This window comes from Hylaeus anthracinus, unplaced genomic scaffold (genome assembly GCF_026225885.1).
Source record: "Hylaeus anthracinus isolate JK02 unplaced genomic scaffold, UHH_iyHylAnth1.0_haploid 12001, whole genome shotgun sequence".
Lineage (NCBI taxonomy): Eukaryota > Metazoa > Arthropoda > Insecta > Hymenoptera > Colletidae > Hylaeus > Hylaeus anthracinus.
This window is the reverse complement of record NW_026534348.1, coordinates 20,846,573-20,867,403: the sequence shown is the minus strand read 5'-3', so window position 1 is coordinate 20,867,403 and position 20,831 is coordinate 20,846,573. Positions and strand designations below refer to the sequence as shown.

At 35.9% G+C, this 20,831-nt stretch overlaps 1 long non-coding RNA gene across 1 annotated transcript; it reads left to right on the top strand.

Moving 5' to 3' along the window:
- Positions 1-3,685: 3,685 nt before the first annotated feature.
- On the top strand, positions 3,686-20,402 carry LOC128891326 (uncharacterized). The gene is made up of 3 exons (XR_008460810.1): positions 3,686-3,892; positions 19,833-19,927; positions 20,242-20,402. It is a non-coding gene; the product is annotated as an uncharacterized LOC128891326 (long non-coding RNA).
- The last annotated feature ends 429 nt before the right edge of the window (positions 20,403-20,831 follow it).

The following is a 20,831-nucleotide window of genomic DNA, read 5'->3' as shown; positions in this document are numbered from 1 at the left end:
GTGAATTTATACGTACGCACAGGACTTGGATTTATCATGATATGTCATGGAAACTGCAATTAGTAATTGTCACGGGTGACTAATAATATCATTCGTATGTTATACAAAGTGTTAAGTGTCTACAAGTGAAATATAATGGGTAATAAGTGTTGAGTGTCAGCTGGTATAAATTTAATGAGCAATAAATACGTAATTTCAAATGTATTGTTTAAGATTTGATGGTTTCACGGGAATGTACAAACGCGATACGATGGACCGAATACTTATAAGCTTACTAAAATAATAAGTAGAAATTGATTGAATTTCATTATTAATTGTACACATTTGGAATAAAGCATGGTGTCTATACAGTAGAATTTACGAGATGCTTTTTGCCAAGTTACTACTTCAAACAATAAAATATCGAAATTTTGGAAAATTTTATAATTTGTACAAACTGCTCTAAAATGATAGAACTACCCGATAGAAAACTCTTTTATCATTTTGAAATCTGAACACGATAAGCATTCAGTTGTAAGAATAAATTTGAGTTAAATGTGAAAAATTTGTCAGATTGGTACTTAAAATAACTCCTGTAAGCACACAGATTGTACTGTCAAAATGTTAAGAAAGTGACAAAATCAGTCTTTTCGCATATAAATTGTTTTTTCATGATAATAATGTATTGGCAATTGCTTTACACCATACCTAATTCCGATTTAAATAATATTTGTAAAAAATTTGATCTCTAATGTAAGTTGAATTATAACTATAACCATTTTTTTCATTTCGCTACTATGGATACACTTCCTTGTTACCTTTTTTTATCGTTCAACACATTTCATCGATCTTTTGGCATCGTGACTAACCAATCGGTGTCCCAATCCCGCAGCTCGAGCAAAGCGTAATAAAGCAAGTAATTAATGGTGTAATGTCGTTATACGGACTCGTGAGTACACGTGGCACGCCTACCACACGAGGAACATGCCTGTCGCAACGAACAGTTATTAATAATTACACTTCGAAGCCCGTTGAATACTTCTGGACGTATTAATTAGCGCTGGACGACATGCGAAATCGCGTAGCCCGATTTTGATAATCGCATGATCGCAACGCAAAACCCGTAATATTCCGTTAAGAGATGAAATAATCTAACGGAAATACGAGCCGACAATTATCAGTGTCGAATTGAAACGCAGAAAAGCAGTGGCGAAAAAAAAAGCATCGCATTAAAATTAGAATGCGGTCGCGTTGCTTTGGTAGTCCGTAATACTGGTCGGAGATACTTGTTTTGCGCTTGTCATATGATTTTCGCATAACTAGCACCACGCCTGTTGTAATCTGATTAGCATATTCTAGCCTTTGCCCTCATTTCCATCTCTCTGTGTTACTGGATTAACTAAACCCGCAACAAATGTTACGGAAACGTAAATTCGAAGCGAACCCAATGTATTCGCGTAATAAGACATAGAATAATCGATGCATTGCAGAGTGTCAGACAAGACAGCAAAACGCTTGTTTGTCAGTGAGTCATCGAACGCTTTACGGAACGATGATTTCTTAATCGACAAATGCCACACGCGTGTTGCCTGGAATTTAATAGGCTTCGTTATTTGCCATTACAATAGACGTTATCCGTAGAGTAGCTGTATGGAAATCATTTTTGTTAACAATCTTCCTACCGTTGCTGGGTTTGGAAATTAGTTTCTCTCAATTCTTACAAGTTTTTAATTACTAGTATGGTACACCAAAATATTTGTTAAATAACCAGGTGAAATTACACAACATACTTCACGAAGTCTATTCAGATAACAAATACATATACTTGTATACAAGTGAAAATAACTTTAACCCTTCATTTTGGTATTCAAAAATAGTCCCTTGATTATCTATGAGTAGAGGAATTAATAATTATTCAAATTAGATATACAGGGTGAATTGCTAAAAGTGTTTCATTTCTGCAGCTTAACTAAATAGGAAATTCTTGCTTTCCAGCAGCCGTTTGATGTAAAGAAGTACTTTTCTCTAGGCGAATTTTTTAAATCGTTTCAAAGATATTTTGATATTTAAACCGACAACATGTATCGTTTGTTATGTACAATTGTAGATTTTGGCGAATAAAACGGCAATCGCTAACGCGACAAAAGTTTTATCTCGTTTTACACGTAATGCATCATTGTAAACATTTGGTGAAGCCTAGCCCTCTCTTTCGGCTCGTGCAGTCAATTTTCACTCTCGTCCGAAATCATCTTGCTTCATCCCTAGTTACACAATGTACTATTATACTATATAGGATCATTTGAAAAAGTGGACCCATACAACAAAAAATTTTTTAAAGAATCGAAAATTAGAAATACAATAAGCTTTAATTGTGAAATAAAAAATATTCACGGAAATGTACCTTTACTCCTTAGATACAAAAAAATGTGTCCTCTTTTTGTACAAACTAAGCTAAATAAAAAAAATTATATTTAAATAACTAGAATCAAGTTAACAACCTCTAAAGCGTGATCTGCTCGTGCACTTTGAACGTTCGAATTATACGCTTATATGCGAATAAACGCGTTAAATATTCTGAAAATGGCGGATGTAAGCGGTCCAGATGACCGTGACGATAATCTCACCGGTAGCTTAAGATATGCTAAAGGTATAACTGTACCGTCTGGTCTCGTGATAACGGCTATCGAAAAAGGACATTACCTGTGCGCGTTATTGTGGCATAAATATTGAACACGGCGGCTTGTGACTACCGTGTTCGCGTGAAAACCTTATTTCACCCTGTCTTAGTGACATTTTCAGGCAGAGTGGTCTTATCTGCCTATCGTATCGGTCGTGACCGCATAAATTATTAATAAGCCATCGATACTCGAGCATGAACGTTCCGCCACGTGGTAACAGACACTTTACGATCGTGTTGTTTTATTCACAGACAGAATCGCGTAAACGAACCATGGTGTTGCGAACGACGATCCACTATATTTTTCGTGGAGTTATTTACTGCAGGGTCAATCATATTCCTCGGGGAACGTAGCTCTTGCTGAACACTTTACGCCCCGTTTATTCGAAGGAAGATACTCGTTGCTGGGGATAGAATCAAGCTTGATATCATATACGTACACTCTCGAATTCACGTTAGTGTTAATGCGCAAGAATCACGACACTGGTTCGAATATTACTCAATCATAATAACGGTAGAGTAATCAGCAGTCTCTGCGTTCGCCAGGTAAAATGTACGGTCTGGATTACAGAGGTGACCTTTGCAAAGGGAAGTTAATTGTTTTCCTTTAATCTTGTCTAATACTTGAAAAGAATGAAATGGTATATAGAATGAAAGATATATGGTATTCTTGACGAGACAGTTAAAATATAGTTTAAAAAATTACATGAATACATGAAATTCTTTATATGTGTAATATAAATATTCATTCGATAAAATAAAAAGATTTCTGAAAGGTATTTTTCATTGATATAAATATAAAATTTTAGTTTTAGTGTATATTAATAATTCGAACTTCTAAAAAACACTTGTCCCTTTTCGATTCTCTTCGTTTGTTTTCTGTTATTCAACCGTCACTTTTACGTCGCTTTGTAACGGAAAACGTATCTATGTAAACTATGTTACCGCGTCACAAGTGTCTGCACGAGTACGATGGCACACTGAATGTACTTGATATGCGATTTTATAGTCAGTAGAGTGGTGACACGTTCAATGTAATTGACACGCAATTTTATAGTCAATCTTGTGGCGCCAGAGTTCGGTATGGGCGTCGATGCCTGTGTTTAGACGGGTGCACGTGGGATAATTGTAGAGTAATTACGTAGAAGCTGAATAACTATGAAGCATAGAAACTTGGAGACACTCACTCGCTGCGAAGTGTACGTTGACACTTATTTACATTTATTGGATTCGAAGGTACATACATATATATACCGGGTTCTCGAAGTTAAGTAAGTTAACGAATATTTTCTATTTTATTTTATTGCAATGTACTCAAAGAAACGTTTTTAAGTAACGATTCTATGTTTATATACGTCCATAGTTACGAATCAATCATCTTTTAAAATGCTACATCACATGTGATATTAGACTATTAAAAACCGGTGACATAAATAAGATTTCTTATTTTTAATTTATTATCACACCTGAACAAATATTGAAAAAGGACGAGTAACTCTAATTCTAATGTATTGAACTTTCTTCTATTATTCATTTGTTATTTTTTCATCTATAATTTAAATAAAAGAGCTTGTATGTAGTATTAAAATATATACAAAGATGTGCCTTTTAAGCACAGAACTATGTTTGAAAATAAAAAAAGAATTTGAAACTGTATGAATGATGAAAAAATTTTCGTGTAAATTACAGTCTTATTAAATGGTAAAGATATGGCAGAAATGTATCACATAAGTGACATAAAAAGTATTAATTTTATTTGTATCATTTTTCCGCTTGAAAAACACTGTAAAAGGTATTGTTGGAAAAATGAAAGTGAAAACATTGTAGTTCGAGAGCCCGCGACAGAAATGGGTGACTTATTTCATTACACAAATGAACCTGTTTTCCGAAGATGATATGTCTCCCTAGTTCAGAAATACTTGGTTTGGCATGAATTCAGTGGTGCAATGCTTCACTATGGCGTATTATAATAATTTGATTTTTGGCCAAAATCATTACTACTGAAATTTTTAGTGTGTATTATTAACATATCAAATTGCATAAAAAAGTTGGTCTGGCAGATTGTAAGCAATGCTATTGGGTTGTCTAGAAAGTTCGTGCCAATTTTTAAGAAAAATTCAAAGGCACATTTGAATTTTGATATATATTTATTGAATTATATAAATACCATTTTGTTCCACGACCTTTCCATCTTTTAAGGGATGCACCCATGTTAATTGTTTTCAACCATTCCAATATAAACAGACGTGTATCACCTTCCAAAAATTGGCACGGACTTTCCAGACAAACTAATAAATGGGTCTGGCAGTCGGAAAACCTTGTCGGAAAAACGAAGTAGTTTGACTGAAATCATTATTTCTGAAACTTTTTGTATAAACAATATGTAACACATAGGGTTAGAGTTAGGGTTAGGTGATTTCAGTCAAACTAATTCGTTTTTCCGACAAGGTTTTCCGACTGTCAGACCCATTTAGCATCGATTACAATCTGCCACACCAACTTTTTTATGCAATTTGGTATGTCAACAATATATTCTAAAAATTTCAGTAATAATGATTTCAGTCAAAGATACTGTTATTTCTTACATGTTTCCGACTTCCGGAGCGATGTACCGTTTGTGCTGTGCCAGTCTTGGATTATTTTTATTCTTTAGTAGAAAACAGTCAAATAGCAAAAGCATATTTGTAATAAAATTGGCCGAAATTTTATGTCGCGGGCTGTCGGATTATTGGATTGTCAAATTTCAAGTATTTCTTTCTCGATTGTAATTCAGAAACAGTTGATTAGGGCGAACATGCGTAACTTTTAACGCATTCGTGATGCAACTGTTGCGAGACAGTCACGTTTCCGCGAGAAATTGTGGATCGGCGAGGAAACGTGCATTCTGTAATTTACCGTTTCGCAGCGGCAGCTATCGGACGTTACCCGGCCCCGTTATTAATAATAACGGTCATTAACGATTATACGGCCGACAGTTATTAATTCTTGGAGGCGCGATTCGACGGGGCACGTCGACGGATTTGCCTCGTTTGTCACTGGACGACGATTAATGCATCGCCCGTTGCGTGAGCCGATCACGCCGGAACTTTGATATTCGAGGCATCGCGAGAGACGCGAGCACCGCAATGTTCTTAAGCGATTACCAGACGTACCTGTCGCTCCGACAACGAGCAGAAGCGGTAGTCACGGCTGTTTAACGAGCCATTGCTCGTTCTATGCGACCATCGATCTGGAATGACATAATTGATTCCAGATGTTCTTTGCTACTCGAAATTAATAAACGCCATTTTAACCATCGGAATTGTGATAGTTACCATTAAACAATTATTGTTTTAATTCCATTTCATGTTCTGTATATATTTTTAATCGCGTTTGTCATATTTGATTTTATATTTAATTCCATCGAATAATATAATTTGATCCATATAACCTTCGCTCAAAATTAATCAGTGCAATTTTACTTATCTTCCATTTCATATTTGTATATGTATTTAACTATGTTTCTTATATTTTGTTTAAAATTGTATTTTATTAACGACATAATTGATTCTACATTTTCTTTGTTACTCATAATTAATCAGCACAGCTTTTACAGGTGAAAATAGTTACAACTATATAATAATTGTCTTATTCCTATTTCGTATTCTTGTATATTTGTGTATATTTTCACTTGCGTTTTTTTTTTTATATTTTATTTGAACTATGTATAACATGTTTTTGCACTGTAGCTCTTGTACAATGTACATGAATTAGGTTAAAAATTAAAAATATATTATGCATTATAATACATAATGTATGTATACATCACATATCCTATATTTAGTTTCTTTTTTTTTTTAAAGAAATTACTTGCGTTTGTTTCTACCTCAGTTTGACTAATCTTACATGTGATCTGATCTTTTATAAAAGAAATTGTATTTTACCATTTACTATACTTAATCAGTGCTTAATTACACGTTTAGTTTATGGTTTCATTATTTAACTATTACGAGAATGACCCTAGATTAGGAGTGAAAACTTCAATATAAGCTTGTAATTCACATCGAAGCTTGTCATTATAGTTTACACTCACAAGTTCTTTATTGAGTTGAAATTTATAATTTATAGTTAGAAATTAATGTTTCAACGTGCAGTCCATTCGAAACTGCTGCCAAGCTTCTGCTATTAAAAGTTTTCTCTAATATATATCCGTTAATAATAAAACAGGACAAATCTATTTATATATACGTCCCAGCATCTTTTTCAACTATACTCAGAAAGTGTGACGCCAATACAATAGCGAGCAATTTAATTTTAATACCACGCGATAATTTCAATTAAATGGATTCTATTATAATCTTTCAACTGAGCAGCGCAGTACGAAAATGGCTGTACGTAATTACTAGACTGCGGAAGTTTATGTAAATGCATATTTTTATAGGAAATAATTAAAAGAATTGGACCTAGACAGAAATTTGTTTTGAAATTAGAGTACTATAAAAATACATTTTTTATTTTACATATTTTGCATATTTATTTTTAATAACATATCCAATAATATATAATTAATGTAGAAAGAATGTAGGATTTTATACGGTATCGAAAACTTTCTAATATTTTAAATAACGAAAATTTAAATACGCACCGATTACTTCGTGTGACGTAGAGCGATCGTTCTCCCCGTATAAATTAATTTTGACAGATAAACGTCACCAACTAACACCATTAAATTTGGAAAAAATGCTCGGAATTTATTGTCACACGAATTATAATACACCAGAATAATTGTAAAAAGTATTTTATATATGTGTACATAGCGAATATTCTGTAACATACTAATATATTACTTATTATACTACATTTTATTCAAGTTCTTCGTGCATATTTTGGATATATTTCATGTATATTTTGCATATGCATGTTACATATTTATCGTGCATAAACTTCCGCAGTCTAGTAATTACTTTTGACATAATTTGATCATCGATACAAAGATACCATCCTCGGGTGACGTAAAATTCTCTAAAGCCGACTTTATCCGACGTTCATTCCTTTTAACAAAAAGGAGAAAGACGTCTGTATCAAGATCCAGTAGATCGTTTTACCTAGAGATTATAAGGGATCGTCGCGTTTAGAAACCCGCTACCGATTGTAACTTCGCACCAGCCCTTCGTCAAATACGCATAAACACCTACGTGGACGGTCGATTATCGATTTCACAAAGGCAAACCTATGTTTATCGACATTCTCGCGATTCAAACGTATCCGTTAAATTTTATTTAACCACGATACCAGTAATGACATCTGCGAGTAGAGTGAAATCGTGTCTTTTGTCAGTCTGGTAAACCCAACAATTGCCTCTTTCGTCTGGAATTATATAATAATATGGCTGTCCGCCGTGAGACACAGGTATGTTCGCGTGTGTTTCCACGAAGAACTATTTTTTTTACTATTCCATCGTAATGGAGTGCTTCCAAACGATACAAAAGATTAGTTTAGGACTGTGGTAGTTGGTTAACCGATAATTACGTGTCTGCTTCTGGTGATGCGGATTGATTCAACCTACAGTGTTCTTCTTCAATTTCACTCCACTTTTACAAGATAAATTAGAATTTGTGTAGGTATGAATTTTGTCAACATTTTGTCAATAGCGGAAAACGTATATTATCAAATAGGAAAACACGACTGCTCGGTTAATGACATTTTCAGATAGTAGAGAAAATTTGTTATATTTAAGGTTAAAACAATATCAACGGAAGACATTGAACTTTAATCAATACAGTAGAACTTCCATTACACTATTTGACTCGTAGCAAGATACGATTGTACGGTTAAGGGCAATTTCCGAATGACAGAATAACAGATGCAGATTCAGACATACTCTTAAGTATGAGTATTACTTAATCCATAAATTTATAAAAGAACCAAGAAATAAGTTGTCTTTTGAATGATAAAAAATAAAATTCACTTTTATTTCGTTTGAAAGGTTTTTTAACGTACTTAACGACCGTAAGATTGCATTTTTGTAATACTCCAAATGATCTAAAAATTTTTTTTTAATCAACAAGAATGATAATGAATGCTTGAAAGATTTTTAATCCTATGCAATTGTACTTTGCAAGTATACGGAATCCGTAATAGGGATACACTTAAGGGTAATGTGGTATAGTAGAATAATGGAGGGCATTAAACCTTATGAAATTTGTTTGCATTATGATGCTCTGACCAGAGTTATAGCCTACTGCAGTTACAAATTTACACACTAACTGCGCTACAAAGAATATTAATGAAACGAAAGGAATATAGGAATATGTAGTTCCATAAATTGCTGAAATCCATAACATAAAATTCAACAAAGAAAAAAAGAAAACTCTTTTTTAATAATAGAAAGAAAAGTGACTAAAGTATGTGTTAATATGTAAAAGATAAGCGAAGAAAAGATATTAGATCATCTGCCGAGGATCTTTAAGAAGTTGAAAAGAATGATAATGATTTAATCTCCGATTAGTAAATCGCTGATGGAAAACGTTGCTAAGTTTTATTCGTATCATGACTTCATCATGAAGATTAGGGTGCTAACAAGTTACACAAAATCAGTGAACATTTCTTAACAAATCTTTGAAAAAAATGGTTACTTTCATGCGCAACCAGCGGTTCCGTCGGCCCTCGTTCTTAATTTATTCCAAACAAGATACCCGGTACTTTGAAAACCGCTGACAAGCATGGTTTGAACAAGAACCAATAATTAACATACAGTATAACCAGCTGGTTAATTTGAATTTAAACGAGTCGGTGGTACAACCGATTTCCACGAGTCGTAGCAAGGGAACAGCTAGCGCGACGAAAATGTAGCGGCTCAAAGTTGCGAATGATTGTACAAGAGCTGCATTCCATCCCAAAGGTTCAGTAGAAATAGACGGTCGAAAATAGTGGTGGCTGACCGAATACGATCATTCGGTTCAATACGGTCAAACGCACCTCCCTTAATCCAATTCCGGTTCTACTCGATTCAGAGGCCTTTAATTCGAACACATGCGCGACCAGCTTAACGCTCGCAGCAAGTACAGGTTACCAGGACTGAAAAAGGAACGACCTCCAACCAGCTCTCGTAGGAGAGAAATGTCTGTCGGTGGAAAAGTCGACAGAGGATTGGAAGGCACTCAGTTTTTTCGAGGACAAACACAAGCAATGATAGAACATTTTGTATCTGTTGACTCATTGCATAAGTCTGGATACGTTTCTAACAGGTGTCGCTTTTTATGTTATAACATGGCTTCGATTAATATAATAATATTGTTATTTCATATTGCATAAGTGCACATAACTATTGGTTACGTTTAGCACTTGTATTTATTATATTAGTTTATATGTTAAATGCGTAAACTATCAGATATATGTAGATATACAAATAACATTCATCGCTGAGCATGTGACATTCGCGATTGTTATTTTACTATGAAATTGGTTAGTTTCGACTGTACTCGAAGCACTGCTTGAAAATGAGCGGAAAGTATTTACATTATCGGCACGTTATGTTGTACGAGTTTCGAGAAGATTCAAATGTTCCGATTACAATAAAAGATATACGTTTTATGTGCTTAAAGAATTTCGACTTTCCCAGCAATGTAATAAAAAAAAAAACACTAACCGAGTTTAAAATGTATTCCAATTAAATATCGTTACGCCTAACGTAACATTTAAATAGACAATTAATATAGTACATGACTATTTACTTATTAAAGAATAGGAATTACATCAAACGTTAAAAACGTAAGATTCCTATGAGATTTACATTGAGTATAAATAAAATTTCGTAATAAACAAATTTATTCAGTAATCAATTCCAATGCATCGGTTTAATGCATTATCCATTATCCGAGTACAACGTTCCTCATTTCGGGACACGGGGAAACCCACGTGGCCCTCTTCCCACGTGAGCGTAGCATTGTCGGTGGTATCGTTTCGAGTGCACGAGGTATCCACTCTTTTCTCGTTCGACGATCGTGTGGCACGTATGCAATTAGAAATTTCCTTTCACCGGCTCGTTGACACTAATCACACGTGGGTCTCTCTCTCCCACACCTCGCCGATTGTGACCTCGGCCGTCCATTCCGCCTCTATGCGCGAGCCGCTGCCAATTGGCTTAACGATCGCCCGCTAAATACCAATTACGAAACGCTTAATTACGTTTTCCGCGTAAAAGGATATACATATTCGCAATCGCGCTGTCGTCGATGCCCCATTACGTTGCGGAACGCCTTTTTCCCTTCGAAACGAAAGATCTCTACTCCGTGGAGTCCTTGTTTTACAGATCATTACCCGTATTGGACGCTTCTGCGGCGTCCGTTTCGGTTGAATGCATGTATGACACGTGGATTCAGGTTACTTTCAGCCATGTGGGAAAGAGAATTTGCCAGTGGCGCGCCCAAGAATCTAGCAAAGGGACCGCAACCATAAATTAACGGAGTTAACCTTTCGATACCTTACCGAACTCTAGCAGGGAAACTAAAGGAAAAATTTATTTCACTCTTTTATGTAGAATTTAATTTTCTTTAAGGTTTATGTAAGAGTGATTCTAAAATATCATGTATGCATACGTTACTGTCAGGTCTGACAGGGTTAACAAAAGTCGCACCCCCTGTGGGACGCAGTGCTTGTTGAAATTAACAGGTCAAAATTATTCTCATCGGGGTATCGTTTCATACCTATAGTTAATTCATTTTACGCTTAACACAACGTTTAATTGGTTTGAAAATAGCTGCTTGTAGCAGTGGTACTTATTTCTACAAATAATTAAGTATGAATGTGGGATTAGCGATGATGTCATACAAGCATCTTTTACAGAAACGTGATAGGAAATTGTAATTATACAGTGGGTGTAGAATGTATTCGTACACCCATCAATTTCCCAAAAAACTCTTGTGTGAAATTGTAGTTTCTTAACTTCTTTCTTAATAATCCATGATATTTTACATATTCTCGAAGATCTCTAAGATAGATATAGTCCAAACAACATTTACTAATTAATATAATTTGTGAAATTAACAAAAAATGTGCGAAAAGTGGGTAAAAGTATAGAAGCAATAAGTATTTGTACGATTCTTATGACGAACTATTTACAGTAGAGTTTGTAATGTAAACACATTGGTTTATTGTTCCGTACGAATTAAAAAACATCAAATTTCCAGTAAAGTACTTTTAAAAAAAGTTCTAATAGAGAAATCGAAGAAGATCTTACTTTGAATAACTAATAATTTCGTTAATTTAATGCTTAGAAAAGTTGCAATAATTATAAAATCAATAGGAAATCCCTCGAAGGAAGTATTATATACTTATAAATTGATGTAAATTTCTTTTTTTTTAATCAAGTATTAAAAATTAAACAGTTGTACGAATACTTATTGCTTTAACATTTCTATCGATTAATTGTTTTTTTCTTATTAATTTCGCAACTTACGTAAATAGTTATTTTTTTTTGTAATCAATCTATTCTAGAGATTTCCTAGAACATGTAAGATGTCATTGTTTATAAAAAATAAGTTAATAAATTAGAATTTTACACAGTTTTTTTGGAAATTGATCGGTGTACGAATACGTTCTACACCCACTGCATATGAGATTACGAATGTCACAAATACGATAAAACCTGTCCGCATGTATATCAGAAAATTGACAAGTGTTAAGTAAATGAATGAATGTTTTTATAAGGATTGGTGCCTTGACTTTGTGTTTGAAAAGCGATAATGTGTAATTTCTTTCATTACGTGATCACTCAATTTCAAAGTAAACTCGATTAAAGGTCAAAATTTCTAGTTGTTTCAATTATGACTCGTATCGCTTCTTTCTAAAATGCCCATATATAAACACGAAAGCAAAATTATGGCAAACACTGTTAAACCAAAAGCATCGTTATCGACATTGGTTCGTGCTATTAACAAATTGAGAATCCTTTTTTCGCGTTGTCTAGGCAGTGCTGACACCGAAAGATGAAACAATTATCAGGAAAGACATGGAACCAGAAACTATTCTTCGAGGAGCAGCTCTTACAAGTAGTTTGCGTTTTAACAGTTGAATGTTTTCCTATTGCTCGTCCTTCTGTTTTCTCATAAATAAATAAATCACAGCCTTTGGGTTTAATGGTAGCCATTGTATGTTTACGTCTAGTGTCCTTTGTAAAATGTACTACGTCTAAGACCACTCGTGGCATACCATAGCAGTTAAAACCGAGATCTCGTGGACTTTCTGATGTATCCTAATCTCCTGAAAAGTTTTTTATATAATACTTTACTACTATGAACGAATCCCGGTCGACGAATGTTCTCTAACGGAATTCCAACATAGGTAGTACCTGAATTCAGTGGATTTCGTACAGATTCAGTCGATTAAATATAAAAAGATCCTAATGGAGAATTATTATCGTTATTATTAAATGTCTCTATCGAGCGCACAGGTATACGGTAGAAATATTGCATAGAAGAATAACCTGTCCAACGTGAGACACAGCCAGAGGCTGCATTTCAAACAATTCCTAAACGCATGCATCGAGAGCAGAGGTATCCCTGACCACCCTAGCATTCGACCAAGAAAAACTCTCCATATAATTAGGATTTCAGGAGATATTACTCGCGTCTAACGATCGCTTCCAGACTTGTTCGAGTCCTGGCAGAGTCCAGAGAGCAGAAGGGGAGTAGCTCGAAAATCGCGTGGACTCGGCGGATTCTCACGGCGCGGTTCAGTGACTCTGGGGCTTGGGACCGTAATAGACATTCGTACCAGACGGAGAATCTCCGTTTCACGTGGTTCCAGGACGAACGAAAACGAAACGGACACGCAGAGCGAAACGCAGCGCTCGTGGCACGCTTTAATCTTCGGTAATGGCTAATCGTGGCAGGCCTAGGGGGCACGCAACAGCAGCAGCCACAACGAGAACTAGGCAACAGGTATTAGCAACAGGCTAAAATCAGTCCGTGAGTAGAGACAATCGTTGGAAACGGGACAAACGTATATTTTGACGACTGAAAATCGGTGGGTATCGGGGCACAAGCCCTCGGGCATCCAGAAGAATCGTTCAGCGATACGACTGCCGGGGCCGCGATGTTCGTCTACGATATTTTTTTCACCGGTGGAATTCATCGCAAACGATTCGTCGGCCCCCGTGTTCCGTTTAAATATCGGGATTCACGGCACTCAGACGAACTGTTCTCTATTATTTCCTGAGAGATCAGACCTGAAAGTATAACTGCACGTTGGTCCGACCGTTTCTCGGTTACGTTTCGTTTCCTCCTCTTTCCCGTTCGTTTCTGCCAATTCCAGATGCATAAAATCGACCGAATTCAGCCCGAATATATCGCATACTTAAATCCGATTCGAAATTATACACGAACCCCAAACCGCGAATTTTTTCTGTCTGTTCACTCCGCGTTAATCTTACCTGCCTCGTGAAAATGATAATGAAATGGAATTAGCTGCCATAAATCCTTCCTGCGCCTCGTCTTATCTTTATCTTTTCGAAGCTCCGTGTCGCTAACCCCCTCCTTTGTTGTGTTTTTTCCATGTTCGATTGTGAGGTAAAATAGCGGCAGCGCTTGTGGAGGCACGCAAAAATTTATAACAAAGAGAAATCACGGAAAGAGAGATAATAGAAATCGTCAAAATAGAATTATCGATGGATATCGATGAGTATTTTCTAGACAAGCGGCAATTAAAAATGTCCACAGCTTGAACCAAAAGTCAACCACTTCTGTTCTCTGTATTTTTATCATTTGTATCGGAAACTATTGGTGTTTACGTGTGTGTCCAAATACACCGCTGAACTCTTACAAAACTCGTACATATTTTCGAATAAAATGTCTCGAGCGATTGGAACTTCAGAGTGGAAATCAGAGTGCGTTATCGGCGAAAGATTCACAGATCCATATCTTCCTGCATCGCGGAACCAACCAGCAAAATTACGTCGGCCATTCTTTCAAATGGCACGAACACCCAAGCGATGAATTAACGGACGTAAAAGGAATTTCGAGACGTGTACGTACCTCGGTTGCCTTCTATGACCGTGGAAAAAAGTCTCTAACATCGTTACGACATTTTCTTGCAAGTACCTATCCATACGGTACGATACAAGTCGATTCTTGTCCCCGATGTCGTGGCAATCGTACTTTCATCGAGCTCCGAGCCTCTCTTTCCTCAACCTTCTCTCTGCCTCCCCCGTTCGTTCCAGGGCTTCCTCTTCCTCTTTATCGCCACCGTTAAAGTTTTATTGCGACGAGATCTGACAGCAAATTAAATCTATCGATGGACGATCAACGTCCCCACCCCGTGGGTTGCACGAGGACTCGTGAGCATAAGCCGTTAAAGTGACCGTAAATCGTTTGTAATTCACAACGGCAATATCGTTTATTACGATTTTATCGTTAAATCAAGGGAAAAATTAATACTTTCTACAAAAACTTTTTCCTGTCGACTAATTTCGAGCTAATCTCTCGACGTGTCTTGGAGGGTAAAGTCATTTATCGATGCTACACCTTTTTGCTACAAAGAGTATCTATGGAATGGCGATGTTCTTCAACTATTGGGATCATCCCACGTCGAGTTCATCACTTTTTCGGACGATAGATTTTGTCAAAATTAAAATATACAAACAATGTAAAAAAAAAAGGAATGATCTAAATCATCATTAGCACGAAAACTGCCAACTTCGAAGGTCTGCACATTTTAAACAGTATCGAAAACAACAAGATGATGGCTTAAACTCGTACTACTTTCACATACATACTTGGCTGCAACACATTTCAATTTGAACGAAACTAGTTTGTTCGGCGCGGAATACATCGTTGACAGTATATTTTCATAAATATGTGAAATTTTTCAACGTGATAGCGTATGTTGAGATGTTCGCATTTCGTAGTTGTTATTATATTATAAATTTCTATTGACTTACACATTATTAACGTCTCTTTAACAGAACAACTTGAAGTTGTCTGTTATATCTGAATAACTAGTACCTAATAGCTAATGAAGCTTGGATATCGTGTAGATCAAGCAATATCTTTCTTACCAAATAATACACTATATTAAAGAATGAATTTAGTAAAAACACTTCGATAGTATCTGTGTACAGACAGTGTAATAAGTATTCGTACAGGAACCATTTATTTCAAATTGGTTGCTTTATTTCGAAAATACAAGTCGAATACAGTTCGAAAATTCGGTGCATCGACCAAATAGCTGGAAGTTACAACAACATTTGCCAGCAACTTATGTCTATCGATGGACGATGAATGTTCACCCAGAGGGTTGCACGAGAATGCGTAAGGATACGTCGTTAAAAAGACCGTAAATCGTCTGCGACTCGTAACGCCAATGCCATTTATTATAATTTTATTATGAAATCAATATATTAAGGACACCACAAGGGAGTAAGCGGATTATGATAATTCAGGGAGGCGCAAACTTGTCGCTTGAAGCGTCTGCTAAATTGACAAGACACGAGGCCCAAGTCTTTACGTATTGCCATAATTCTTAGCGAATATTGCCGCGAATATACTAAGTGAGCCCCACTTAAGTTAATGTTATGTTTTAAATGGTGTCGCGTGGATAGTGATTAATTAAGAATCAATTTCCTTTATTGACGTAAAAATAACTTCATCTTTAATTATGGTACGTGACACTATAACACTTTATATTTAAAGTAGAAAATAAAATAATATAGAATATGAACACATTCGTCATAATTTGCTATATATATTATAATACACAAGTTATAAGACACGCCTTTTGAGAATTGAACAAATTTAAAACTTTGCTCTATAATGATATAGCTGACTGCATTAGTCACGCTTAATATTACAGCGTAAACGTTTGACAAATTCATACTAATATTATAAATGCGAGAGTAACTTTGTCTTAACAGATTTCGATAAAATTACGCAAGTAGATATTGGGTTGTCTGTAAAGTCCATGCCGATTTTTAGTAGGCGATACAGGTCTGAATATATCGGAATGGTTGAAAACAAATAACATGTGGACATCCCTTGAAAGGTGGAAAAATTGTGGAACAAAATGGTACATATATAATTCAATAAATATATATCGAAATTCGAACGTGTCTTTGAATGTTTCTTAAAAATTGGCACGAACTTTCTGGACAACCCAATAGATTGGATTTTGAGAAAGAACATAGGCTATATTTTATTTTGATAAAAATAAGGTTTCAGTTCGAAATCTCAATATTTGTAAATAAAGAATCAGAAATATCGATTGAGACATCTGTGTTACGGAAAATTTTATTCCTTGATTATTTATACGAATTAATTAATTTAAATTACGCAGTAAGTGATTGAATCTGTAGATTCATTAGATGTTCCTAGAAGGAAACACCGAATGTTAATTCTGCAAAATTACATGAATTAACTTCAGTGGGATTGCCTTCATCAGTTTCTCGATTAATCACATTCAGCAGCATACGATTAAACATAAACAAATTTTACACGTTTCGATTTTGTATCGTTTGAGTCCTTTATCGGCAAAACACGTTAAAAAACAAATGTCAATCTAAACAACTTGTTTCGCGTTCTTTAGGTTGATTTTTGCACATTACTGTTTCATTCAAAAGAGCCTAACAATATAAGTTTTAAACGTTTAAAATCAAGGCTTGATTTCCGACGAGAAATTAGAAAATGTTACAGCTTCTTTCTAGCCAAATTGTGCAACGAATTCAAATCTTTTAGACTCATCTGTTAAACTGTACGATAACTTTAAATAAATTAACATCGTTGATATACAAAAGAGGTATATTAGAGCATATACACCTCGCAGTATCTCGATGCAAACATTGATTCTCCGTTATAAACATGAAGCATCTTCGTGCTCACTTTGACTAAAGCGGGTACATCCTGTATCGAGAGTTTCATCTGTAATTCATTTCTTTAGTCCAGCTTTGTAGTTGCTCGCGATAGTTCGCTCCAAAGACCCCGTTTTTCGAGTGGAATTTCAATCAAGAGACTAATACAATTCCTGGGCGAGTTATCCGCTCAGGGCGTGAATAATGTTATGCAAGGTGTATTAGAAGCGGAGCCTCAGTGTGTCTCTAAATTTTCCGTCGAAAACGGGTGCCTCGAATGTCTATGAAAAGTTTCGTCTCTTGCCTCATCGAATCTGCAATTTAGAAATTCGAAGCGCTCGCCGCGCTTAAAAGGGCGATTGGACTTTCTCTCCTTTACGGTGTACCGATTTCGTCAGGTTTCCTAGCCGGGGAATTTATGCGAGCGACCATCCTGGACAAAGAAAAGCGCGCCGCGTCGTCGTGTAACGCGCACCGCGGCTGTTTTTCAAAATTAATACACACCCGTGTCTCTCCGGTAACATTTGCGCGCCACGTATTATTCGCTCCGTTCAGACCTGTGTAAACTGTCACTTCCAATAAACTCGGCGTGGAAATGCGAGGCCTTATGGCTGCCGACGCAGCAGCCGCTTACGTGCCGTGAATTGGTCGGAGGATTTAGAGACTGACCGAGAACAGAGGCACCTTCGACGCCGGTGGTACCTTGAGGTATCTAATTACGACCGCTCCGAATACACGAGTTTCTACTTGCGTGATGCTTTAACGGCTCAACTCTCCTTCGATAGCCGTTGTAGCCGAGAATTCGACCGTGTTTCCACTGGACGCCTCCGACGTGTTGATAAATTCAGGGTCCTTCGAGGGATGCTCAACGCTTCACCGATCGAGAATCGATCCAATACTGGCTGTCACTCATTCAAAATTTATCTATCTTATTACGTACAAAGAATTTCCTACAAAAAACTTGAAGATTTCGTTTCTAATCACTCTGGCTTCGAATGATACCGATATGCATCATTGAGTTTTTCATATATTTATATATGCTTAAAGATATATTTATAATATGTTATAAATCGTGCATAAATCCCATAATTAATGTTTCTGGAATTAGATAAATTATGTACGTTATCAATTTATGGTTTTATTTCGTCGTTATCAATACTAGAACTATTCACACAATTTCAATGCTTGAATATTGTTTTAGAGTCCGAGGATAGTGTGACGTTACCCTACACATGAAAGAAAAAAATGCTAACTTTGATAATATATACTATTACTGTGAAATACTGTGTATTTGCTGTCAACGAAAACAGTTTGAATATATTCATAATGTCTTGTGGAAATAAGATTACATTTGTCACTTCTCTGCTGGGACTTAGACAAGAAAGAATATTAGACAGCCTGAAACGAATTCTTGCATTCTTCAGTTTCGATTCATCTTTGAAAAATCTGAATACATTACAATTAAACTTACAAAATTAAATTATATAACGTCGTGTAACGGTTTTCGAGTCGAAGCGTTCAAATAAACTCGCTCATTTGAGAGCTGCCGTTTTCCTGAGTTTTATACATACATTGTATATACCTACTTCTCTGTCGATAGGTCCATAGATGACTATGGTATTCCTTGGATGTTGCATTTTTACTTTCTTGCAATAAGCTCTCATGCTTTGAAGTAGCGCTTTCAAGAGAGTGAAATCCGATCTGGAATAGAATCCATCGCTTCCAAGAATTCATATTCCGATTGGAAACCGAATATTCAAAGGCAACGGTATATTCCTCGTCCACTCGTGCCACGAAACCGACTCATATACCGATTTATTAACGAGTCCCAAGTTTTCTAGCTCGTACGATAAATTACGAACCGCTTGTGTAACCGACGACAGACTAGACCTCTCGAAACGAAAGAAAGAGGCAGAGAACGAACGAATTTTTCATCCGCCGTAACTCCAGCGACCACGACGGTCATTAAAACCGACGAATCGAACCGTTCCTATTGCTTTTAATTATATGTCGTCATCGCGCGAACGTTCAATTCCGAGGAATCCACATTCGACGGCCACTTTTGACCCAGCGTCGCGCAACTAGCGACCCAGATAGACGTAATTTGTAAACGCTGAAACCGATTCGAAGAATGAAAACGTTTCCAGTCATTACTCTTCAATGGCGAAGCGTCTTACTATTTCGTATGACTTTCACTCACCGTATATATAAGAAGCACATTTTTCATTCTTGAGATGCTTGCCATATTTTAAAGGGGAAAGACCTGGTACAATTCATACTCATGAATAACTTATTTTCGTTGAATTTTGCTCTTACCACATGATGCAATATTTACTCATTTATTTCAATAATTAACAGGTACAAAAATAGGAAACTCAGTTTGTACACAAATTGACAATTACTTAAAAATAAAAATTAGACATAGTAAAAGAAATTCTACAGGAAACTATGCTGTAAGTAGTCATATTGTTTAAGAGCATTGATACATTAGGTGTAGCGGAAAATAATGTCGTTTTTACAATTTTAAATACTTGTTTATCGTTCATCAGCTCATTGATTTTTATCGATCTGGCATTGACAATTTGCACACTAGATGGCAAAAGGCTATTGATAACGGGAGCGATTATACAATTAATAATTAAAAATAGAAATTTATAAAAAATTTGTTTGGATTTAACGTAAAAGAAACAACATTACTTTCCAGTCCACCTAATATTACCTCAAGATTGTAATGGGGGTGAGATTCTTATAGGAAACATTTTTTTAGGAATGGCTTCACTGTGATAAAGATGATAATCGTTCGGGGCTTAGTTGCCGTGACGAAGCGTGCAGTGTCGTCGACGTGAACGGCATTTTGCATATTTCATGCCATCCTGGATCATCGGCGTTAACTGCCACGAATCGATTACAAATGAAAAACGACCATAATTAAATGACCCGTTAATTAATTCCGAATATGAATTTATTTGTCGCCGAGGAGACGGAAGGATGGTCGGCCCCCCTCGTTAGAACCGTTTAATTCCTCGACGTTGGGCCCTGGTGACCTCGGATTTCAAGTAAAAAATATACGACTGCCACGGAAGATGAATTCCTTTCATTCGTCGTAAGCCTTGGTTCCCATCTATATTTTTTAAATCAATACTATACTTGATATGTTTTGTTCTTGAGAACCTCTATACGCGAACCTTAGCCCGCTTTGAAGCATATTGCTGAATCAAGACAATTCTATTTTTATTTTATTCTTAACTTTTTGATCCCTAGAAAATAGATTTCTTAATTATCCACCCATCAAAGAAAGTATATTAATAAAATATCTATCGAGAGACGAACGCCGAACTACATAAATTTCAAATGATA